Source organism: Octopus bimaculoides, chromosome 29, assembly GCF_046866305.1.
Source record: "Octopus bimaculoides isolate indiv1 chromosome 29, ASM4686630v1, whole genome shotgun sequence".
Classification (NCBI taxonomy): domain Eukaryota; kingdom Metazoa; phylum Mollusca; class Cephalopoda; order Octopoda; family Octopodidae; genus Octopus; species Octopus bimaculoides.
In genome coordinates, this window is record NC_142956.1 from 9,716,379 (window position 1) to 9,742,857 (window position 26,479).

The window sequence follows — 26,479 nt, forward strand, 5'->3', positions numbered from 1 at the left end:
AGTTCATTATTCAACACCAGAATGGAGTGTTGGAACTTAACAAAAAATAAGGGGGAGGATTTGATCCCCTACGCCGGAATAATCAACCGTATGTGCAAAAATTTCAAACTCTAGGTTCTCACTCAGGATATGTTCAAATCGTGCAAGGACTTACAGCACCTGAAGATAGAGAAATTCAGGCAAGGATTCTCTCAAAAATGGAGCAAATGAATTAGAATTTATCTCTACAGACCATTGCAGAAAAATGTCAGACTATGGTAAATCTTAAACATGATGTGTAAAAAGTATAAGATAAAGACTGTAAAAATTCAAATGTGTCGTCCCAGGAAGCACAATCACAAAAAAGTATCAGGCCCCAATCTGTGTTATAGTTGTGGTGGCCTACACTACAAAAAGGATTGTCTGTTCAAAAACAAAAAGTGGTATAGTTGTCAGAAGTTGGGACACAGGAGTTCTCATTGTAGAACAAGACTAGAAGGTTCAAACACAAAAAGTTCTAAAGTGTTTTCAGTAGAGAGTGATTGTAGCAGAAAAACAAGAAAACTCGTGCACATAAAAATAAATGATGTGAATACCAAATTTCAGTTAGACGCAGGTAGTGACATCTTGATTAGAAATGCAGATACTTGGAGAAAATTGGCAAACCGAAATTACGTAAAACAGCAAAATTAGTGTGTGGTGTAACATTTCATGGGCAAAACCTATCGACATTTTGAGGTGAGACACATGAAGCAAAATTATTCATTGTGGATACTACAATCAATTTGTTTGGCACAGATTGGTTGGAACTATTTAATTTATGGTATATCCCCATTAATCTTTACTGCAATAAATAGTTGTCCTGTTAAAAACAAGTCTTCGGAAGAACTGGAGAAAAAACTGAAAAAAATGTTGCCGCAAGAGTGGCTGTGTGATAAGTAGCTTGCTTACCAACCACATGGTCCTGAGTTCAGTCTCACTGCATGGCACCTTGGGCAAGTGTCTTTTACTATAGCCTCGGGTCGACCAAAACCTTGTGAGTGGATTTGGTAGACGGAAACTGAAAGAACCTCATCGTATATATGTAAGTATATATATATATATATATATACATATATATATATATGTGTGTGAGTGTGTATGTGTGTGTATATGTTTGTGTGTTTGTGTTTGTTCCCCCAACATCGCTTGACAACCGATGCTGGTGTGTTTACATCCCCGTACTTAGCAGTTTGGCAAAAAAAGACCGATAGAATAAGTACTAGGCTTACAAACAATAAGTCCTGGGGTCGATTTGCTCGACTAAATGTGGTGCTCCAGCATGGCCACAGTCAAATGACTAAAACAAGTAAAAGAGTAAAAAGAACAGGTGTTATCTGAGGATTTAGGTCTATGTAGAGAGACAGAAGCCTATTTTCAAGTAAGTGAAAACGTGGTACCTATATTTAAAGCAAACAGAAAAGTACCATCTGCCCCAACTGAAACCGTAAATGAAGAGTTGGACAGCCTCAAAAAGAGTGGAGTCATCAAAAAGGTAGATTACTCGAAGTGGGCAGCACCCATGGTATGAAAAAGAAGTATAAGATTAGGCTGTATGTCAATTTCTCTACAGGATTAAATGACTACTTAAAAACGTACCACCATCCATTATTGACTGCAGAGGACATTTTTTCAAAGTTAAATGGTGGAAAATTTTTTTCCAAGTTAGATCTGTCTGAAGCCTATTTACAGATAAAAGTAAATGAAAAATGCTCAAAGTATTTGACATTAAATACACACAGAGGATTGTTCAGATGCACACGATTACCTTTTGGATTAAAAGTAGCACCAGCAATGTTCCAGCAAATCATGGATACTATGTTATCTGGTTGTGAATTTGCAATCCTGTACTTGGATGATATTCTGATCTAGAATAATTCTCATGAACAGTATGTGGAACATACAAAAGCTGTTTAAGAAAATTAAAGTTTGGGGTTTACTTTGAGTAAAGAAAAATGCGAATTCTTTCTACCCCACATTAAGTATTAAGGGCAAATAATTGACAGAAGTGATAGATGTCCTGACCTGTTGAAGGCAGATGCTTGCACCAAAGCATTTCTTGGGTTGGCAAACTGCTACCAAAACTACATTCCTAATATGCACAAGTTAAGAGTTCCATTGAATGACTTATTAAAAAGAGGAGTAAAGTGGAATTGGTCCACTAAATGCCAGAACACTTCTGAAGAAATAAGAAAAATTCTAATCTCAGGCCTGTTGTTAGCACATTACGATCCTGAAATGGACATCATTGTAGTGGCTGATGCTTCTGAACATGGATTAGGTGCAGTTCTACTTCATAAATAGGAAGACGGAAGTACAAAACCGGTGGTTCATGTCTCGCGCTTGCTAATAGCAGCAGAGAAGAGATGTAGTGAAATTGAAAAGGTAGCCCTAGGATTTATTTTTGCAGTTAAAAAATTGCACAGGTTTTTGCATGGCAGAAGTTTTTTATTGCAAACAGACCATAGATCTTGGCTGTTGATTTTATGGGCCTAAAAAAGGGTTACTGACTCAAACTGCAAACTGCCTATAACGCTGGGGTGTAATATTACTAAATTATAATTTCAAACGGCAATACATTCCATCGAAAGAATCAGTCAGGCGGATTGCCTTTTGAGATTAAAAAAATATGGAACCTCTAGAAGAAACTGTTATAGGCAGGTAAAAAGTGAAATTAAAGGTGTTATGACAAATGTTATCCAAGTACTACCAGTGACTAACAGGATATAAAAATAAAGGCTGTATCTATATATATAAAAATGAGAATGTGTGTCTGTCTGTCTGTCTGTGTGAATCCCTAAAACTCGAGAACTACGCAACCAATTTCATTCAAATTTTACAGATGCCTTACTTAGGGTTCCAGTTGTGTTTTAGTCAAAAAAAATTTTAACTTCTTCCAGAGTTCGAGCCCACAGCAACATAATATCTCCTCCACTATTTAAGTATTACGTGTCAAAAGTGAAACAAAAACACTCATGTCAAATACTTTCACTTTAAAAATGAAACTATTCTACTAACTGAAACAATCACATTTCGATACTGTAATGACAGATACTTTCAGAGAGAGAGAGAAAGAGAGAGAGAGAGAGAGAGAGAGAGAGAGAGAGATGTATATGTATACATATAGATGTATATGTACACGTTATTCCACTATCTGAAACAATCACATTTCGATACTTTCAGAAAGAGAGAAAGAGAGAGAAAGAGATGTATATGTATACATATACATGTATATGTACACGTATAGACATAGATATATATATATAGATATAGATCTATATGCATACATGTATATGTATACACATGTGTAGATGTATATATATATAGATGTACATGTAATATGTACACATATATACATATATATACATGCATACAGATATCTATACATATATACACCCATCACACACAAACACATACACACAAACACACACATTAGTCATTTGTTTTCTTATCCAAAACTACGTCAAAAGTACTGAACGGATCTTTATGAAATTTGGAAATTATATTCTATGTATAATGGCCATAACTCCCATGAAAATTCATATATTTTTGATGTTGATGAAATTTTAACCCGAACATAACAGATGAGCATTATTTGTAATTCAACGGTACAACAGTGTAAGACTACCCTTTCAGATATACTTACATTGTGATTTCTGCAATGTGGTGCATAAATTGTCAAGTAAATGAGACGCATCTTTGCCTCCACTGATTCACTTGCAAAGTGCTGAGTAAAATTATTTCGTTGCAGACCTCCTTTGGGTCTTTTTATTATCACTACGACACACATAGTCCCCAGTTGGTAACATTGATTTCAAGGCCCTCCTAGATGAGAAACTGGCATTCCACTTAATGTCTATGTTCCATGCTGGCATGGATTGGAGAGTTATTAATGTAGAAATATGGTATCGTAGCTACTAACAGTTGAGGGTTGCGTAGTCTAGACGGCGTTTTTAGATTTCATTATTCTCTTTAACCCGGGCAAAGCCGGGTATTTCTGCTAGTATTACATAAATGAAAGAAGCTTTAAAAATAAACAGAATAAAAATTCAGATACCTGTAGTTTTTCAATTTACAACAATATTCTGATGTATGCCCATAGAGTGGTGATTCCAACTACATTACAAAAAGATGTATTGCGACAGTTTTACTGCGGACATCCAGGAATGGCAAGGATGAATGCTCTGATGAGGAATTATGTCTATTGTCCATCTATGGACCAAGATATCAAGAATTTGGTGAGAACGTGCTAAAGTTGTGTGCTTGCGGCCAAAGCCCTGCTAGTAAAATATCGATCGTGGCCAGAGATGGAGAACCCATGGTCTAGGTTACACATTGACTATGCCAGACAGGTGAACAGAGCTTACTACCTAATCATAGTAGATAGCTGTACCAAGTGGCCGGAGGTTTGCAGGTGCTATAGACCAACCTCTAAGATAACTATAAAGCTCTTATATGAACTGTTTGCATGATATGATGTCCCTGACATGTTAGTTTCAGACAACAAAATGCAGTTCTGTGGGTATGAATTCAAGAACTTCTGTAAAAGGCATACACTAAAGCATATTTTCACTCCATCCTACCACCCGAGGTCAAATGGACTGGTAGAAAGATTTATGGACACTTTTAAGAGAGTGTTAAGAAAAGTAAGAAATGGATTAAGTAACAACAAAGCACTGACAAATTTCTTAAGAATATACTGAGTAAACCCCAATCCAAGGAAGTCTCCCACAGAATTGATGTTTGCAAGAAGAATAAAATCCATTTTTGATAAGCTTTAACCAGAGAAAAAAAGACATAAAGGAAATACAAAAGAGCTAACGAAATACATTAAGAAAGGTGATAAAGTGCATTTCAAAACCTATAGAAATGGTAAAGAAGGCTGGGAAGGTGGCCTTGTTACCAGGAAAATTGGAAGTATCATGTATCTAATTAAAGAATCACATGGTGAACATAAAGATACCAGATAAGGGAGATGCATACTTAAGATCAGCAAGAAATTCCTTTGGAAGTATTCTGTGAAATATTCAATGTACTGGTACCAAAAGTAATAGAGTCCTATAGAACCAGCATGAGGAAAAAAAAAGCAGTCCAAATACCTTCAGATAATGCCCAGGCGATACTAAAAAAAAAATTAATAAATCAGTTTCTTCATTCCTTTGGAACACAAAATCTCAAAAGGGGGGATGTTGTGCAAGAGTATAGCACCTCCTGGCAAGAATGGACTGAACCACTACATATAAATAGTAGCAGTCTGAGTAAGTGAGGCAGTTTATGTTGGAGGGCAGTTTCATGCTAGTTCCACAGTTCACAGTAAAGGCTGGAGTTCAACGTTTACAGTTCAAGTTAGCATGTTAGATTGTTGGTTCTTAAAAGCTTGTTGTTATGTTGCATGTGGTTACTGCTGTTTGTTTTGATTATATTGTTATTACACTGTTGCAATGTATTTGTCTATCCATAAGGATATAACATAATCCTATCACAGAAATCTCACAGCAACAAGATAATGCATGATTAATTCACACAATGTGAATGTAGGAAGGCAGAGAAATCACAAATCCCTTCAGGTAGAGGGCCTTGCTCGATCTGTAGAATAGGCATAGGTAGAAACTCTATAAGATACACCCGGTGTAAGCTTTAGACACATAAAAGGCATTGCAATATCAGAGGAAGGTTAACAAGGAAACTAACTTTTCTATGTGGAAGACGCACAGGCACAATAAATGTGGAAAATGTGCAAAAAATAGACTCCATCAACTGCCAGGGGGTCAAGCTAGAGGTATTAGATAGCTTCCATTACCTAGGTGACCAAGTTAGTTGTAGAGGGGGATATTCCAAGAGCATATCTGTGAGAATAAGATTAGGCTGGGAAAAGTTCAGAGAGCTCCTACTTCTGCTGGCAACAAAGGGCCTCTCTCTCAGAGTGAAAGGCAGACTGTATGATGCTACATGGCAGTGAAACGTAGACTGTGACAATTAGGGAATGTGTAGACTTGAAAGAAATGAAGCTAGCATGCTTTGCTGGATGTGCCTGTTTGACAGAGTGTAAATTCTTGAGAGAAAGGTTAGACATAAGAGGCATCAGATGTGGTGTGCAAGAGAGACAACTGCACTGATATGGTCATGTGATGCATATGGATGAGGACGGCTGAGTAAAGAAATGCCAATCTCTAACTGTGGAGGGAACCTGTGGAAGAGGTAGACCCAGGAAGACATGGAACGAAGTGGTGAAACATGATCTTTGAACTTTGAGCCTCACAGAGGTAATGACTAGTGACCAAGACCTTTGGCAATATGTTGTGCTTGAGAAGACCCGGCAAGTCAAGTGAAATTATAGTCATGGCTGATGCTGGTGTCATGTAACTGGTACCCATGCTGGTGGCACATAAAGAGCACTGTTGGGAATTTGATAACCTTTGGAGGAGATGGCAGGTGTTTATTAGCCTTCACCCTTCGAAATACAGTCCACTTGATCATTTCTACAAGGACCCTGTTATGTTTCTATTTGTATCAGCCTTCTATCATATCCCTAAGGCATCTGGTCAGAATGTGGCTCCGGTTGCAAAAGTACATTCTGCACTGCTGGCAGAATGGGTTTTTTTCTTAACCCCATATTTTAAGGCTATTTGGAGTTGGCAAGGGGTCAGTGACAGCTCAAAGGAAGAAGCACAATCTTCCCTGGTCAATGCTTAAGTTCCTTCCAGAACAGGGACACTCAAGTGCCAGGTTCTACTGCATTCATTGACTCTGGTGGGCAACACTGAACGAACCAGGTGTTTTCACACCTTTTTACCATAAGAGAGATTTTTTTTTTCTCCATGGTAACAGCAGTGTATTTGCCTTTTAGCAGTTGAAATATGTGACAAACATGTTTCAACCAACCTAAATTCTGTTCATACCTAAACACTGCTTTGCACCAATGCTTCGTTTTATATATATAAATATATATATATATATATATATATATATATATATATATATATATATATATATATATATATATATATGTATATGTATATATATATATGTATATATATATATATATATATATATATATATACGTACATACATACATGCATACATACATGTTGGATTTTTAAGCAAATCACCACAATTCCTGGTCCCTTGTCATCTCAGTGAGTCCCAGCATTTGAAGACCTTTTCTCGCCACTTCATCACATGTCCTCCTGAGTCTACCACTTCCACAGGTTTCCTCCACAATTAGAGCTTGGCACTTCTTTATGCAGCTGTCTTCATCCATACACATCACATGACCAAACCAGCAGTCTTCTCTCTTGAACACAACATCTGATGCCTCTTGTACAGTTTTCCTCTTAAATCACTTACACTCTGCCATATATGCACATGGACATTACCCATCCAGTGGAGCATGCTAGCTTCATTTCTTTCAAGCCTTCACAAGTCCTCTGTAGTCATAGTCCATGTTTCACTGCCATGTAACATAGCTGTACGTACACAGGCATTATACAATCTGCCTTTCACTCTGAGGAAGAGGCCCTTAGTTACCAACAAAGGTAGGAGCTCTCTGAACTTTACCCAGCCTGTTCTTATTCTAGAAACTACACTTTCAGAACTTCCTCCACCATTGCTAACTTGGTCTCCTAGGTAACAGAAGCTATCTACTACTTCTAATAACCTCCCCAAGCATTTGTCGGAGTCTGTTATCTGCATATTATTAGTGCTTATTGTACCAACACAGCTGCCACACACAAAGACTATTTTCTCTGTTAACCTTCCTGTGATAGCGTTACACTTCTTATGTGTCCAAATCTTGCACTGGGTACAACGTATGGAATTTCTACCAACATATCATGCAGGGCCATCTCCCTGATTTGTGATTTGTCTGTTTTCCTACTCACTAGGACTTTGGATTTTACTAAATTAACTCTAAGGCCCTTTGATTCTAGACCATGCTTCCACACCTGAAATTTCTTCTCTAGGCCAACTATAAGAACAAGGTTATTAGTGTAGAGAAGTTCCTAGAGGCAGTTAGTCTTAAATGCTTCTGTTATGGCCTGGAGGACTATGATAAATAAGAGGGGGCAGAGAATTGATCCTTAGTGAATTTCTACTTATACACTAAATTCATTGCTGTACTCATTATCAACTTACTTCTATATTGACCACCAAGATACAGGAGCAGCAGACCTTGTCAAATGCTTTCTCCATATCAACAAAGCCAGATACAGAGGTTTATTTTTGGTTAAATGCTTCTCGTGCTGTTGCCTTACCAGGAATATAGCATCAGTCGTGCTCCTGCCAGGCACAAAACCAATCTGCATCCCATCGAGGCCAACTCTCTTCCTAATTAACTGAATTCTCTGTAACTTTCATGTCTCTTCTATCCAGGCTACAGATTTACATTTGTTCCATTATCACTAGTGTAGCTAGTAACTAGGGTAGGTAGCAACTAGGGTAGGTAGCAACTAGGGTAGGTAGCAACTAGGGTAGCTAGCAACTAGCATAGCTAGCAACTAGGGTAGCTAGCAACTAGGGTAGCTAGCAACTAGAGTAGCAAGCAACTAGGGTAGGTAGCAACTAGAGTAGCAAGCAACTAGGGTAGCTAGCAACTAGGGTAGGTAGCAACTAGGGTAGGTAGCAACTAGGGTAGCTAGCAACTAGGGTAGCTAGCAACTAGGGTAGCTAGCAACTAGGGTAGCAAGCAACTAGGGTAGGTAGCAACTAGGGTAGGTAGCAACTAAGGTAGGTAGCAACTAGGGTAGCTAGCAACTAGCGTAGCTAGCAACTAGGGTAGCTAGCAACTAGAGTAGCAAGCAACTAGGGTAGGTAGCAACTAGGGTAGCTAGCAACTAGGGTAGCTAGCAACTAGGGTAGGTAGCAACTAGGGTAGGTAGTAACTAAGGTAGGTAGCAACTAGGGTAGGTAGTAACTAGGGTAGCTAGCAACTAGGGTAGCTAGCAACTAGGGTAGCTAGCAACTAGGGTAGCTAGCAACTAGGGTAGCAAGCAACTAGGGTAGGTAGCAACTAGGGTAGGTAGCAACTAGGGTAGCTAGCAACTAGGGTAGCTAGCAACTAAAGTAGCTAGCAACTAGGGTAGGTAGTAACTAGGGTAGCTAGCAACTAGGGTAGCTAGTAACTAGGGTAGGTAGCAACTAGGGTAGCTAGCAACTAGGGTAGGTAGCAACTAGGGTAGCTAGCAACTAGGGTAGCTAGCAACTAGGGTAGCTAGCAACTAGGGTAGCTAGCAACTAGGGTAGCTAGCAACTAGTGCTTGGAAGGAAGGTGTGTAGTGTGTGATTGTTGCATTGACCATGATAGAGAAAGTTGAGCAGAGAATCTGCAACAAATTTTGCCAAAAGCTCGGCAATACCTGCACAGAGGCTTACACAAAGTTTTCAAAAAGTTTTCATCATTCTCAACACAATCAAGGAGATCTTGTACAATTGAGACCCAAGTGTCTTTTTGGTCAGCTGAAAGCAGTTTTGGCGCAAACTCAGCAGACACGTGTCTCATACCCAAATCTTCAGTGATAATGGAATGAACTGAACTGTATCTAATCTACACATTCTCTGATAACTCATGGATGGTTATTCAACGATTTCCCCTCACAGCTGCAGGCACATCTGCGATGTCTTTCTCAGTTCTGCTGGTTGTTGGTCTCCCAAAACCTTTATCACTACTGACATTTTTGCGGCCATCTTGGAACCATCTGAACCAATCGTACACTTGTGTGTGGCTCATACACTCCTCTCCATTTGCTTTCTTCAGTTTTGCATCAGCCTCTGAGTAGGTATCACCATGACAGCTTTCTCTGTCATAGTCAATGCTATGATTACACGCTACACATCTTCCTTCCAAGCACTGCTGTAAACAGCAGAAGTAAGCTAGAATGTTAAAACTTAGTGTACAAGCACAGCAGAGTTCAATGTCAATCTGTACCAAGAGGCTTTATTCAGCATACTTCAGCTTCATTACTATGGCAACAGTTCAGATACTTACTGATCAGACCTCATACACTCCTCCTTGGACAAGATGTCAGTCCATTACAGGATTACTCCATTTTACCAACTGAGTGGACTGGAGCAATGTGAAATGAAGAATTTTGTTCAAAAATACAACACATTGCCTGGTCTGGGAATTGAAACTACAATCTTACAATCATGAGATCAACCCGCTAACCACTTAGCTATGTGCCTCTACATGGAATACATATTGACAAGTCCCTTAACCCCTTGTGGATCATTGGAGTGCTGCAACCATGCAGCATATGTAGGATGAGAAAGCCTGATAGAGCCCTTCCCTCTCCGGGCTAAACTCATTTCTACAGCTGAGTGGACTGGAGCAATGTGAAATGAAGTGCTTTGCTCAAGAACACAATGTATCACCCGGTCAAGGAATTGAAACCACAATCTTACGATCATGAATCTGACACCCCGACCACTAAGCCATGAGCCTCCACATGGAATACATTTACATACACACCAACAATAATGCAACACACACACTTGTGCTATGTTGTGACATTCATACCCATGACTGCAAGTTTACCCACATACACACACATGCATATAACATGCACACATATATGCTACATCAACTAATTTCAGGTAACCACAAACCTCAAGAGCTGTCTTGACTTAAACAAAAGAGACTTTCCACTTTCTTAGAGGCTGGTTTTGAATTCTGTAAAAAACAAACAAGCCATCTGCCTGCTCACCCACACACAAACCTATCCACCTACCCAACTACCTAACTATCTACACACACACACGTATGTTGGATCTAGGTTAGAAACCAACTCTTTCTCTATTGGCAAAAAAAAACTTGAAATAAAACTGAGTAACGACACAGACAGACCAAGACTGAAGACATCAACCCCATTATTGCCGACTAAGAGAGAAAGTCTTCCAGATATTATCTTCCCATGAAGTATAATGAGGTGGCCAAAAAGGTCTGGAAGAAGATAATAAAAAAGAAAATACCTGCAAATGAAGTTGACCATTTTGAGAACGATGGGTCAAAACAATATTGGTGGAACTTCGAAATTAGAATAGCCACCAAGTTAAAACACAACCAGCCAGATAAAATTGTGTGGGACCACAAAGAAAACATATGTTCTGTTGTGGAAATCAGCTGCCCTCTGGACACCAATGTGGTTAGAAAAATACAAAAGAAAGAGAACATCTATGGACCATTGATGAGGTGTTTGCTGATCCAGTACCCAAGATACACTTTCACCTTTATACTTATTATTAATGCAGCACCAAGATACATACCATTCCATCTGGAGCAAAGTATGGTTCAACTTGGGATCTCAAGGAGAGAAAGCAAATGCCACAAAGGATCGTGATATCTGGAAGTATAAAAAAGGGGGAGGCCTTCTTAAGATTTAAAGGACGATGGTTAGAATAAGATGCTTTGCTTCATGACTTTGCTGTCAAGTAGGAGGCTGGTCAGAATTTATTCTAAAATTAAAACGAGAAAGGGAAGAACACACACACACATATACATATGTGCAAAGTCACAATCTGAATAAGCTTAGAGTTTTCAGGAAAAGAAATCAACCAGCTAATTCACACATTACAAATATAATCTGTAAGTGGAATAATAAAAATATGCAGTATTTTTCTCAAGTTTAAAGTGTGAGTTTTTTTTTTGTTATTTACATTCCAGTGGTGGAGTTTTGCATCGTTGTTAGAAACCATCTTCTTCCTCAGTGAAAGAATTTAAATAATTAAAACTGGAAGAAAACAAACCAACACATGAACAAACAACACAAACGAACAAACAAGCAAACAAATGAACAAATAAATGAATGAACAAATGAACGAATGAACAAATGAACGAGCAAACAAATGAACGAATGAATGAAAGAACAAATGAACGAACAAATAAATGAATGAATGAACAAATGAATGAACAAACAAATGAATGAACAAACAAATGAATGAACAAATGAACGAACAAACAAATGAGCGAATGAATGCATGAACAAATGAACGAATGAACAAATGAACGAACAAACAAATGAACAAATGAATGAAAGAACAAATGAACGAACAAATAAATGAATGAATGAACAAATGAATGAACAAACAAATGAATGAATGAACGAACAAATGAATGAACAAACAAATGAATGAACAAATGAACGAACAAACAAATGAGCGAATGAATGAATGAACAAATGAACGAATGAACAAATGAACGAACAAACAAATGAACGAATGAATGAAAGAACAAATGAACGAACAAATAAATGAATGAATGAACAAATGAATGAACAAACAAATGAATGAATGAACGAACAAATGAATGAACAAACAAATGAGCGAATGAATGAACAAATGAACGAACAAACAAATGAGCGAATGAATGAATGAACAAATGAACGAATGAACAAACAAATGAACGAATGAACGAACGAACAAATGAACGAATAAACAAATGAACGAGCAAACAAATGAACAAATGTACAAATGAACGAATGAATGAAAGAACAAATGAACGAACAAACAAATGAATGAACAAACGAATGAACAAATGAACGAACGAACAAATGAACGAATGAACAAATGAACAAACGGACAAATGAACGAATGAACAAATGAATGAATAAATAAATGAACGAACAAACAAATGAACAAATGTACAAATGAACAAACAAACAAATGAATGAATGAATGAAAGAACAAATGAACGAACAAACAAATGAATGAATGAACAAATGAACGAATGAACAAAGAAATGAACAAATGATTGAACAAACAAATGAATGAACAAACAAATGAACGAATGAGCAAATGAAAGAACAAACAAATGAACGAAAGAAATGAACAAACGAATGTATGTATACACCTACATATACGCGCGCGCACGCACACACACACACACACACACACACACACACACACACACGTGCGACAGTACAGGAAATTTGAATATTTGGCTGCTATTTCTAAAAGATATTTCTACGACATATAGCATAGTAACAATTGCTATTTAGCCTCAGGTCAATATGAAAGTAATATATTTCTGATCCTAATCGTTCTGTAGATTAGTTCATGTGTATTTTGAAGGAAATTTGGTTGCTATAACAACAAAACAAGGTATTTATGAAATAAATCATTATTTTACATTTAGCCCTTGTCATGTAGACATTGGATTTTCTTACTAGAGCTGATAAGATACTAACTACTAACATGAAAGCATTACATATAAGTTGTTAGTCTGAAATATTCCTGTTGATAGCCAAATTCTGTTAGTGCACGTGTGTGTGTGTGTGTGTGTGTGTGTCTGTCTGTCTGTTTGCGGGCATTATGTATGTATGTATGTATGTATGTATGTATGTATGCATATATGCAGGCATCTATGTATGTTATCAATCAGTTTCATTTCTGTATTTCTTGTCCATAGAGAAAGAGCCGGACTCTAACATAGATTCAAGGCTCCTTCATTGGAACTTTTATCAACATCATCTAGGTATTTGTGCATATGTGTGTGTGTGCAGTATTTGGTGTTAGTGTATGCGCAGATTTGTATGTTTGTTTTATGGATGCGTTTTTATGTCTAGATGCATGCATATGTATTTATGTGCTAAATTTTTGGAAAGTTTTACATATCTTTACAGTTCCATTGATGGCTTGAATCTGTAGTCTTCTAATCAGCCTTTTTCTTTCAGGTTTTGAGAACCCTAATTTTTCCAGGTTTTTGTATGTATGTATGTATGTATGCATGTATGTATGTATGCATATATGCAGGCATGTACATATGTATGTAAGAATGTATGTATGCATATATGCAGGCATGTATGTAAGTATGTATGTATATATGTACTTCTCCTTCCCTTTTTAATTTGGTAGCAAGGTTGTGAAGGTGTCTTGTTTTAAACATCATCCTTTGAATCTGAAGAAGGTCCTAACAGACTTTTATGGTCCCAGATATCATGGTCAATCATGGTGTATAAATTAAGGATTTGCTTTCTCTCCTCAAAATACCAAGTTCAGCCATACTTTGCTCCAAGGCATGCTGGTATTTCATTTATTTTTTATTCATTTATTCATTTATTTGTTTCAGTCATTTGACTGTGGCCATGCTGGAGCACCGCCTTTAGTAAAGCAAATTAAACCCAGGACTTATTCTTTGCAAGCCTAGTACTTATTCTATCGATCTCTTTTGCCGAACCACTAAGTTACGGGGATATAAACACACTAGCATCAGTTGTCAAGCAATGTTGTGGGGACAAACACAGACATACAAACATATACACACACATACGAAATCGAAATCGAACCAAATTCGACGACTGGCACCCATGCCAACCTCTCCTTCATTGGACACTAAACTCTGCTTGTGAAGACCTGTTGGGGCAAGTGAAATCGAAATCATAATTGAACCATATTCGATGACTGGCACCTGTGCTAGTGGCCTGTAAATAGCACCATTTGAGCGTAATCGTTACCAGCATCGCCTTACTGGCACTTGTGCCGGTGGCACGTTAAAAAATCACTCAAGCGAGGTCGTTGCCAGTGCCGCTGGACTGGCTCCTGTACAGGTGGCACGAAAAAACACCATTTTGAGCGTGGCCATTGCCAGTACCGTGTGACTGGCCCTCCTGCCGGTGGCACATAAAAGCACCCACTACACTCTCGGAGTGGTTGGCGTTAGGAAGGACATCCAGCTGTAGAAACTCTGCCAGATCAGATTGCGGCCTGGTGCAGCCATCCGGTTCACCAGTCCTCAGTCAAATTGTCCAACCCATGCTAGCATGGAAAGCGGACATTAAACGATGATGATGATGATGATATATACGATGGGCTTCTTTCAGTTTCCGTCAACCAAATCCACTCACAAGGCTTTGGTCAGCCCGAGGCTATAGTAAAAGACACTTGCCCAAGGTGCCACGCAGTGAAACTGAACCTGTAACCATGTTGTTGGTAAGCAAGCTTCTTACCACACAGCCACTTCTGCGCCTATGTACCCTGTTGCTACAATAATAATAGGTATGAAGCTGAAAGAGTATCTTGGGTACTAGATTTGCAAACTCGCTCATATATAAGTGTGTGTGTGTGTGCGCGCACACATGCATATGTATGTGCATGTGTGTATACATGTATATATATATATGTATGTATGTACATAAGTATGAATGAGATATCTACATAGCAGTTTGACTTGTTAGAAATAATAGCCAAATTCCATTCAAGTATATCACTCATGCATACCTCTCCTTTCTGCCATATGATATATTCAATGTCATCTTGAGCACAATGCATGAACATTGACCAAACAATTTGTACATTGAGGGATAGTATTCTGAGCCACATTCCTACTTTAAAAACAATCTATTTTTAGAACAGCAACAAGAATAGACATAATTCATGACACAGCTCCATATAATAAACACTTTTGACGATCTAATGTGAAACCAGTCAAGTGTATTCCTATATCTTAAAATACAGGGTGTCCACAAAGTCTGGGTACATGGAGTAAATTTTTTAAAAATCATAACATAGACAATTAAATATAAGAAATAATTTCTTAAAGCATGTTAATCCTATGTACCCAGACTTTGTGGACACCATGTAGAATTAAATTGTAATGTATTTTCTGTGCATTTTCAATTTCATTTCTTCTATTCCGGCACTTATTTAGATTAATAATTATAATGATAATAATAGTCAAGATGAAGAGTGCGATTCGACTGTATAGATATTTTATTCGTTCAACAAATAAAATATCTATACAATCGAATCGCGCTCTTCGTCTTGACTATTTACTTTCGTGAAGACTTACGTCAATCCTTTTTAAAATAATAATAATAATAATAATAAAAATAATAATAAGCATATATTACTTCTTTATATTCTTCCCGATTCCATTTAATTCTTTTACATTCTTGATTTTGTGGTCGTTGTGGTGGTGAACTTTGGTGGCTTAATTTGGGACAAATTTCAGGTTCATATTCGGGGAAGATATTCTGCCATTTGAAAATTTTTCGTCGTCAGGCTGACAGATTCCTGACAGGCGCGCTTCCATTATAACCATTGGACAAGCGATTTGGTGTACTGTTTGAATTTTTTTTTTTTAAGTAAAGTTAAATTATAATTAAATTTTCATTTTTTAATTTTTTAAATTTTATTTTACAAATTTATTATTTTTTTAAATATATTTTTAAAACCACTAATCTTCATACAGGGGCCGCGTTTATCATCATTAGCAGCAGCAGCACTACCACCACCACCAGTAGTTGTAGTAGCAGCAGCAACATCACTATCAGCAGCAGCAGCGGCAGTGGTAATAGTAGTAGTAGTGGTAACAGCAAATCAGCAGTACCAGTAGCAGTGGTAGCAGCAGCAGCAAATTGAAACTATAGAACATTGAAACTATAGAACATTGAAACTATAGACCTTGAATTGAAACTATAGACCACCTAATCTCAGGGTGTAGAATCTTAGCACCTGTAGAATATAAAGCAAGACATGACAGAGTTGGCCAGTATTTACACTGGACAATATGTCAGCATTATAAAATCAAAACCGCTGACAAATGGTATAAACACCATCCTGAAGCTGTGACTGAGGGAGAAAATGTATCGATTCTCTGGGACTTCCCCGTACATACCGACGAGACTATAAAAGCTAATAAACCGGATATTATTATAAACGATCAGACAAAGAAGACGTGTTTATTAATTGACATGAGTATTCCCTCTGATTATAATATAGCGGCAAAAGAATTTGACAAGATCAGTAAATATAAAGACTTGCTAATAGAAATTGAAAAAATGTGGCACCTCAAGGCGACTACCATACCAGTGATTGTAGGATCTCTAAGAATGATAAAAAAATGGTACTGAAACCTATTTGAAAATGATACCAGGCCTACTACCATCCCTACAGGAAGTGCAAAACTGTAACGACTCATGTACTGAGAAGAGCATTATCGCTGTGAAAACAACATCCATTCATGATTTGTTTTTCTTAAATACATGTTTTACCTGTGAATTTGCGTGTGTAAACTGGGAATGCATACAACGAGTTTCTCTGCCCTAGGTGTACGGAAAACACTCGGCGAGAAATGGAAGAAAATTTGAAGAAAGAAGAAAAAATAACAACATAATAATAATAATAATAATAATAATAAATTCTTTTATTGGCCACAAGGGCTCACGTAATATTACATTAAAGGACATGCAACAACATAAAAGACAAAACCAGGACAATACAATGGGTTTTACAATGTGTAAACAATATAAATAACAATTAAAAATTAAACAATTTAAAACTCCCAATAGAGGAAGTGCTTTAAGGACCTTGTAGAAAAACCCCACAAAAGCCACAGGTGCCTGAACAACAGGGCAAGAACCCTTCTCCTTTTGTTTACAGGTGCACACTCAGAATTAGTCCTTTCAAACATTCTTCCAACAAACTTTCAACAAACTTGCTACGAGGCAACACTTTCCTCTCCACCCTCAACTTCCTTTTTGAGTGAAACTTGAAAAAGTTGATGAGGGCTTGGCCAAAGAGGAAAGTATCTATTTTTAGCCCTTTCAAATGGGTCCACCATTTTCGCTACAACCACTAGACAGATAAAAATTGCCTGCTCCTCTCGGCCAAAAGAGGGTGGTGGGGCATTCTTTACAATGGATTCAGCTGATAGCCAGGTCCATCCCACATGCGACTGCAGGTGTTCAACATAAACCCACAGGTCAGCAATACTTGGGCACTGGACTAGGGTGTGCAGAATGGTTTCATCGTTCTGGGTGCACCTCAGGCAGGCCTGGCTGACGGCACTTCCATGCCTGTAAAGTTTATCCCAAACAGGCAGTGCTCCTTGGTAGCACTGCCAGGCAAGGGATTTCTGGAAGTTATCCATAGGCCCAGGCCTGAAAGTTCACTGAAACAGACTGGTTAGTTGATCTTCATCGATGCCCAGAGTTTCCCCAAAAATGTCATTGCACTTTCCCTCCACTAGCCCCCTATAGAATGCTAGAGTAAAACTACTACCAACTGCATTGCCAGCCTGGTGGAGGGCTGTGAGTGCTTGATAGCACTTGAGGTGCCAAGCGCCCCTCTATGCCTAATCCAGGATTGCAGCTCAGTCAAAGAGACGAGCTGTGGAAAAGTGTGTCTTACAAATGGTGACCATACCTGCTCACCATCAAGGAAACGCTGGAGATGTCACAACCTCAGCACATGTTTCCACATCAGTAACTGTGGCATACCCAGCCCTCCATTCAGCAGATGGAGTGCCTGACCAGTGGAACATGCCCCTTCCACAGAAAGCGGAAGAGTAAGTGCACCAGCTTGGTCAACCAGCAAACAGGGCAGGGGACAACAGTCAAGCGGTAATAGATGACAGATGCGATGAACACATTTGCCACCTCAGCTTGACCTTTCAGGGACAACTTTCTCTCAGACCATTTCTGGGTGAGATTGGCTACCCAGCTCGACACCTCGTCCCAGTTTTTCTCTACCTGGGAGTCCAGACCAAACCAAACTCCAAGCAACTTAATGGGACCATCTGTCCAGTGCCCCACCACACTGTCGGACAGCATGGACTTGCTTCTCCTGGTGCTGAGTTGCAAGCCCACTGACTTTGCATTAATTTTAGCTCCTGTCACCGCTTCATGTTCTTGTAGTGTTTCACCAATCAGGTCTATATGCCTGTGGTTCAACACTATGACAGTGACATCATCAGCATAAGCAGACACACTTCTCCCACATCCTAGATCATGCGGGACACCCCTCAAAGCCTCCAACTTCCGCAGTAATGACTCAAGAGTCAGTACATACAGTAGGGAGGAGAGAGGACACCCTTGACAGACTGAATGCAAGATGCTGAATGGCTCCGACAGGTGACCATTCATCCGAACAACCGAGTAGATGCCACTGTACAAAGCAGCAATCCAACTACAGAAAACTGGACCAAAACCAGCTGCCCTGAGGAGAGCTGCCAAGTATTGATGGTTGACCCTATCAAAAGCTTTAGACTGATCTAAATTGATCAGAGCCCCACCCATGCCAGCATCGTTATCCACCCTCTCTATGATGTATTGCATATGATGGAGGTTATTGTGAATACTCTTGGTTGGGATGGTGCAAGTTTGTGCCTCACCAATCAATTTGTCCACGACAAGCACTAATTTCTTGGCTAACACCTTGGCCAAAATCTTCAACTCTGCATTGAGCAGAGTGATGGGCCTGAAATTGACTATAATGTCTTCCTTGTTTGCGTCCTTTCTCAGCAGTGCCACTACCCCTCAACAGACAAAAGTGGGAATTCTCCCATTTTGCTGCCAGTTGCAGCAGATGTTTGCTAAGAAGCCCACAAACAAGTCTGGTATCGAAGTATAAAGCTCGTAGGGCAGACCATCCAAACCCGGTGATCTACCTCTCATGCAACTCTTCATCATTTCCTGTATTTCTGCGGCTGTAAAAGGCCTTTCACAGCACTCTGCCTCACTCACCGAGAGTCGTGGCAGGCCGTCCAGGTAGACTCTGAAGTCTACTCTGTTATCCATCCTACCATTCGTCCTGAACAGTTGAGGAGCAAAGTGCCACTGAAAAGCCACACACATCTGTTTCAGTTCGAACACCACACATTTGTTCTAGTGCACCAAAGACCGAATGGTGGCTTTATTGCCACTTTTTGCCTCCGCCATGCAGGCCCATCGTCACACTTTCGTTCCCTCCCCACTTAGTGAACGTGCCTTAGCTTTGACAACACAGCCTTCGTGTTTGGCATCGAAAAATTGGTCGAAGTCCACTCACCACCAACACGTCAGTCCTAAGTTCCCTAAGTCCTAAGTGCCTCATCTAACTTTCTAACTAAATCTCCCTCTATTCTATTTCTTTCTACCGCTAATGCCTTTTTAAACCTAATCGATTCTACTCTAATTGCCCTTTTTAAGTGCAAACCACCAGTTGTTGACGATTGTACCTGTCAATGCCCGCTTAACTATCACTAATCCGGTCTCTGTAAGCTTGACACTCCGGTAACATGCTCAGCTTCCTGTAACTGGGACCCTGTCTATGAAGCCTATCTAAGTTAACCATACAGAGCACAAATTTATGGTCTGTGTAGCCAACTATGTGAAATTGTGGACACCCTACGCTATACTTATCCGCTAGCCTACAGTAGTACTCTGGTGGTACTCCGGCTAGTGGTGGTGGTACTCCGACTGGTATTGCTGGTGGTGATGGTACTCCGACTGGTTGCTTTACTTTGGCTGGTGGTGATACTCCGTCCGGTGTTGTTGGTGTTGGTGTTAGTGGTGCCCTGGTGACTACTGGAGGCAGCATCACAGTTGCTGGTGGTTATGGGGTTGCTTTCTGCTGCTGCACTAGAGATGCCCCTGCTTCTGTTGTCACTTGCAGCTTTCCTCGCATTTCTTTGTATTTGGGGCAGTTGACCTTGAGGTGCTGGTCGTTCCCACAAAAGTAGCACCTCAGCCACCTGCCCTCCACAGCCATGTGCAGTCTCATGCTGTCTAGTAAATTGATGGCATCAGGGATAGAATTTATGGGGCCTCTTGTTCAATTTGAATAAGAGGCTCCAATCCCTGACCCATCCCCAATTTTGTTGGTGCAATTTATGCACTTCCAGTATATTGGCAGTGTCCTCTATATCAAAGAGGACAGCTGCCACCAGCCAGCATATATTTATTTCAGGGGGCACCTCCACAATTTTAATTTTTGTCACGCGCCGACCAAGGTATGTCAGCATGAGCAGTAATTCCTCCATTGATAGGGGCACGGTGGAATGCTGTTTTGCCTCCTCCTCAGTTGAAAAACACACTTCCACCACACCAAAGCACTTTCCTCTCGTCACAGGTTTTGTTTTGAGGGCCATTTCCAACTTTTGTTGGGTGGCTTGTTCTACTCTTTTCTTCTTGATGTTTAAAACTCTGTATATTACTGATTTTCTATTTGTTTCCTTTAGTAATTCCCAAGAGGTGTTATGGAAGACATTGTTTCCTTTCTTCCTTAACAACTCTTTTGCATTTTGTGTTTCTTTTGTTTGCTTTGCCACCGAGGCGAAACCATTGCGGTTAGATTTGTTGCTGTTTGTGTTTATGGTGGTGGTGGTGGTGTCAGTGTCATTCTTTTTTTTTTTCTTTTCTCTCTTCCTCCTCTTTTTTAGGAACAATAGTGGTGATTTCTTGGTTTACTATATTTTCTGGGTTTTCTTTGTTGTTGTTAATGGTGGTGGTGGTGGTGTTGGCACCGCTGCTCGTGATTGGGCTGTTCAGAGGCGGAAAATCTTGACTGTGCTGGCTGTCAGACTGTCAGAACAGCCACTGCCACTCACCTTGACAGAAGAAGCTATCTTGTTTTTTCGTCAAACAAAAAATAAGAACGTTATTTACATTATTTACATTTGACGGATATTTCTCCTCATCTTGTTTGTTGTTAACACAACGTTTCGGCTGATATACCCTCCAGCCTTCGTCAGGTGTCTTGGGGAAATTTCGAACCTGGGTTCTCATTCCTAACGATGTTACTATTATTATTTATTATTATTATTACTATTATTAATCAGGTCGCTGCCGTGAATCGAACTCGGAACCTTGGGGTTAGTAGCCCGCGCTCTTAACCACTACGCCATATGCCCGTGGGCATATCCGTCAAATGTAAATAATGTAAATAATGTAAATAATTCCTCATCTCTTAAATATAGAACTGTAAAAAATAAGAAATATTGTAAGTGGACAAAAAGTCCAAAATTCGTCCCTAAAAGGGGGAAATTTTCAACAAAAGAACCCCTTCTGCACACCAAAAACGGTTCAGAAAACAAAAACAAACAAACAAACAGTTAATAAACTTGAAAAAATCACAAAGTCCACCTGTTGCAGCATGACTCTGAAGAACCCCCCCAGATCGCCTCAAGGTCGTCAAATGAGAATTCCAGCACAGGCTCGACCTCAGAATCATCAACCTATCCAGCAGCAACTGGTTCTCACTGCATAGCCAAGAAGTCATCAACTGACTGGTGAGTTTGCGGGGACTATCGATCACTGAATAAATGCACCATACCTGATTCATATCCTGTGCCTCATCTACAGGACTTTTCTAGCTCGCTGCATAGAGCTCGCATCTTTTTGGATATCAACTTTGTGCAAGCTTATAATCAAATCCCTGTAGAGTCCACGGATATTCCAAAGACTGCAGTGATGACACACTTCAGAATGTTTGAATTCCTGTGTATGCCTTTTAGTTTACACAATGCAGCACAGACATTTCAGTGTTTCATCGACATTGTTACCAGAAGTTTGCCTTCTATGCACACACAGGCGACTTACTTGTGGCCAGCAGCTCAGATGAAGAACATTTAGTAGAAAGTGGGTTATACATCTTTAGATTGTATACCTGACTTTCTACTATAAAATTAAAGAAATAGACGGAACGCTGAACTCCAGACTAAACAACTCAAACAACATTTATTTAGGTGGTAAAATATACATATCTTTAGTTATACATCTTCAGAGGTGAGAATAACGAGCTGTCGAGTATAAGACCGAAAGATGTAGAGACAGCTTTAAACATACGTCCATGCTCAATCGCTGGCCGGCGAGAAAGAGAATGAATTGAGCGGGAAACGCTTGCTTGTTTAATTCTACGCATGCGTAAGACTACGCATGCGCAGGCGTTACCACAAACATGAACAACACCTGTACCTGCTATTTCAATGCCTGCAGGAATATGATATCATTATCAACCCCAGCAAGTGCACATTCAGAGTTGTGTCCCTTCATTTTCTCAGGCACATCGTTGTTAAAGATGGCATTCGCCCACTTCCAGACAAAATCAAAGCCACTGTGGATTTTCCACCACCCACATGTCTTTATAAACTGCAGGAATCTCTTGGCCTGATGAACTTCTACAGCAGATTCATACCTCACTGTTCAGAGACAGCCCAACCACTCACAGATTTGCTGTGACAGCAAATAAGCAAAAATGTAAATATTGCTCTGAGGGAAAAAGAACTTGCCTCTTTCGCTGAATTGAAAAATGTGTTATTCAGCTCTACCATGCTGGTGTATCCCATTCCAGACACTCCACTGTGTGTACTGATAGATGCATCTGATTCCAGAGTTGGAGGCATGCTTCAACAACTCACTGACGGTATTGGCAACCTGTATCTTTTTTCTCTAAGCACTTACAACCCACCAAGACCAAATACTTTTGGTCATGAATTATTAGCAGTATATCTTGCTGTCAAGCATTTTTGACATATGCTAGAAGGTCATGTTTTCTCAATCTACACTGACCATAAACTGCTTGTTTATACATTCAACACGAAGCCCTATTATCACTCACCTAGGGAAGTCCGACATCAAGGGTTAGGGTTAGGGTTAGGGTTAGGGTTAGGGTGCAAACAACTCTGTAGCTGATTGCTTTGTTATGTAAGGATTTAATGCAATCCACACCACTGCAACTATTGATCTCCAGCAGATTGCAACTGATCAACAAAATGACGACAAGCTACTAAAGCTCCGGAATTCATCAGCTCTGAAATTTCAGCAATCACTGTTACTGTCTGCTACAGGCTATATTTAGTGCAACACCTCCATCAACCATGAACATCCATACGTGCCGCAGAAACATTGACGCGATATCTTTTCTACATTGCATTCCGTAGCACATCCTGGTATCCGCACCACACAAAAGCTGATATCAACCCGTTTCATGTGGCCTAACATCAACAAGGGCACCTGTGAATGGGCTAGGAGCTGTGCCACATGCCAAAAGATTGACCAACACATCAAATCTTTTATCAGTTCCTTTACAACTCCTGATGCACGTTTTCAACACGTTCACATCAACATTGTTGGACCTTTGCCCCCTTCTAACAACTGCTTTCACCTGCTCACTTGTGTTAATAGATTTTCTTGCTGGCCACAAGCTTTTCCCCTATTGGATATTTCCGTGGAAACTATTGCCAAATGCTAGTGTTTCACTGGGTTTTGCATTTTGGTACATCCGCGATGATCACCACTGACAGAGGACATCAGTTTGGTTCTCATCTCTTTACCGAACTGACTCGTCTTCTCTGGTGTAAACACACCCGCACAACAGTGTATCACCCTGCAGCAAATGGCACAGTTGAACACTTTCACCGCCAACTTAAGGCAGCTATTAAAGCATATCCAGACTGTTCCAACTGGTTGGAATATCTTCTACTCATCCTCCTTGGTATTCAATCCATGGTTAAGGAGGGAGTTGGACAAACTCTGGTTGAATTGGTTTATAGTACATCACTTGTCTTATCTGGGCAGACAATCACCCCTGTTTCACCACAAGAGCTTCTGGATCCAACAAAATATGTTCATCACTTACGAACATCAATGTTGCATTAGCTGCCTGCAGACCCCAGACAACAGAACGTCATTTCACAAGCTTCAAAGGACATCAATACTTAGATGCATGCTTTCGTCAGAAATGTCGGTATCTCCTCTCAACTTCGTCCACCACATTTTGGACCCTACAAAGTAATCCACAAAGAACCAAAGTATTTCATTCTCGATATCAGAGAAAAATGAAATTCTGTCACTATCGATCGCTTAAAAAAGCATCCGTTGACCCGTATTTACCACCAGTTCCCACCGTTCCCCAAATGGACTCAACAACATCAACTTCACCCATCAGAAACACCTCAAATTCTGCACAAACCCCGGCATACCAAATTGGGATGGACAGTTTGATGGCCCACAAGATATGTTCAAGTCTTTGGGGTTTAGTCTTCAGATTCTCCAGCTAGCCGTCATATTAATTGAAATGTCCACATCAACAAATAAAAAAAAATTGTTTTTTCATGGTTGTGAACAATTGTCACACACATAACCCAAGTGACTTTACATCACTCACATACAAACTAAAAAACAACAAAAACATAATGTATATAAAAAAACAAACAAATATTTTTCTAAATAAACAAAAAATATTTTTTATCAACATCTTGTGGCTGTGTGGTAAGTAGCTTGCTTACCAACCACATGGTTCCGGGTTCATTCCCACTGCGTGGCATCTTGGGCAAGTGTCTTCTACTATAGCCTCGGGCCGACCAAAGCCTTGTGAATGAATTTGGTAGATGGAAACTGAAAGAAGCCTGTCGTATATATGTATATATATATATATATGTGTGTGTGTGTGTGTGTGTGTGTGTTTGTGTGTCTGTGTCTGCCCCCCCCCCACATCGCTTGACAACCGATGCTGGTGTGTTTACATCCCCGTAACTTAGCAGTTCGGCAAAAGAGAACGATAGAATAAGTACTAGACCTACAAAGAATAAGTCCTAGGGTCGATTTGCTTGACTAAAGGCGGTGCTCCAGCATGGCTGCAGTTAAATGACTGAAACAAGTAAAAGAGTAAAAGAGAGAGTATCTTAATTATTCTGATGATTTATGATTGACCTGATGTACACGAAGTGACTGAACATTCCCTCAACAAGTGACCTAAATAGGTACAAGCTACTCTTATAATGGTATATCCATCCTTTTAGCTAGAATGGCCAGTTAGCCAGCGATGAGCCAGCAGTGACCAGACAGCTAGCAAAATGAGCCCAGGACACAACAGTTAGGAGTTGCAGACCACAAAACAGACAAGAAAGAGAAACAACACAACACAATCAAATGATGAACACGCACACAGACACAAGATGTGTCTTGGTACTATCTTGTCCCATCAACAAGCAATTCAATTCACCATATAACTCAATATCCCATGATTTTATTATATATAATACTAGAGGTTAAGTTTACAATAGATACGACACCAACATTAATTTTCACCATCAATGTTCAAATATGGAACCTACAATCACTAATTTTGAAATACTTATTAATCAGGTTGTTCTTGTCCCTATAATTAAATTACATTGCATATACTATAAGCTATATGTTATGGTATGTGGTATGCTAGATGTAATTACTATCCCATGAAAACTCCTGCCTAGTTAGTCTGACTTCATCATGTTTTGGGGGATTCAAATATTTGTTCCTTTCTATGATGTTCTACCTACTAATCATATTATGTATATTTGTAAGTAAGTCTCCTAATTATATACCCACCAGAAACTATAAAATCATATATGTAATAGTACCTGTAACATTGCAACTTAAAAAATCTCTTTGGTCAAAATACCTCCAACTGCCCTCACTACTCCCATACCTACTACCTCCTCTTTTAGGCTTACCTTTATTTCTTCCTTACCTCAAATTTTAATACCCTGTCTCTTTAAATGTAAGTTATATATATTTCTTATCATTTTCTATAACTTCTTATTATTATCCATAAATTCTTATTACTTTGATATCCTTACCTATTAACCTCTTATCCCTTAAAATTGTTACTGTTCTTAAAACAGAGATTTTTCAGCTACTAGGTCTATGCAAGATAGCTATACTATATCCATATAAACATATATAAATATTTGTATATATGTGTATATATATGCATATATGTACATAACCTA

General features: G+C 39.3%; 2 protein-coding genes across 5 annotated transcripts in view; one reads left to right on the plus strand and one right to left on the minus strand.

The window, feature by feature from the left end:
- LOC128251240 (uncharacterized) overlaps positions 1-26,479 on the plus strand; it is a 126,426-nt gene that overhangs the window by 42,086 nt on the left and 57,861 nt on the right. The window lies entirely within an intron of this gene.
- Positions 1-26,479, minus strand: part of LOC106881726 (chondroitin sulfate synthase 1) — a 64,291-nt gene that overhangs the window by 29,559 nt on the left and 8,253 nt on the right. The window contains exons 1-2 of one of the 4 annotated variants that reach the window (XM_014932209.3): positions 15,858-16,230; positions 11,278-11,354 (exon numbers count right to left, since the gene is read on the minus strand). The exons of 1 other annotated variant lie outside the window; for it this stretch is intronic. The gene's annotated coding sequence lies outside the window, so the exon portion shown is untranslated. Of the gene's footprint in view, positions 1-11,277; positions 11,355-15,857; positions 16,231-26,479 lie in introns of those variants that run through there. 2 more of the 4 variants (XM_014932210.3, XM_052977951.2) reach the window with 2 other exon arrangements.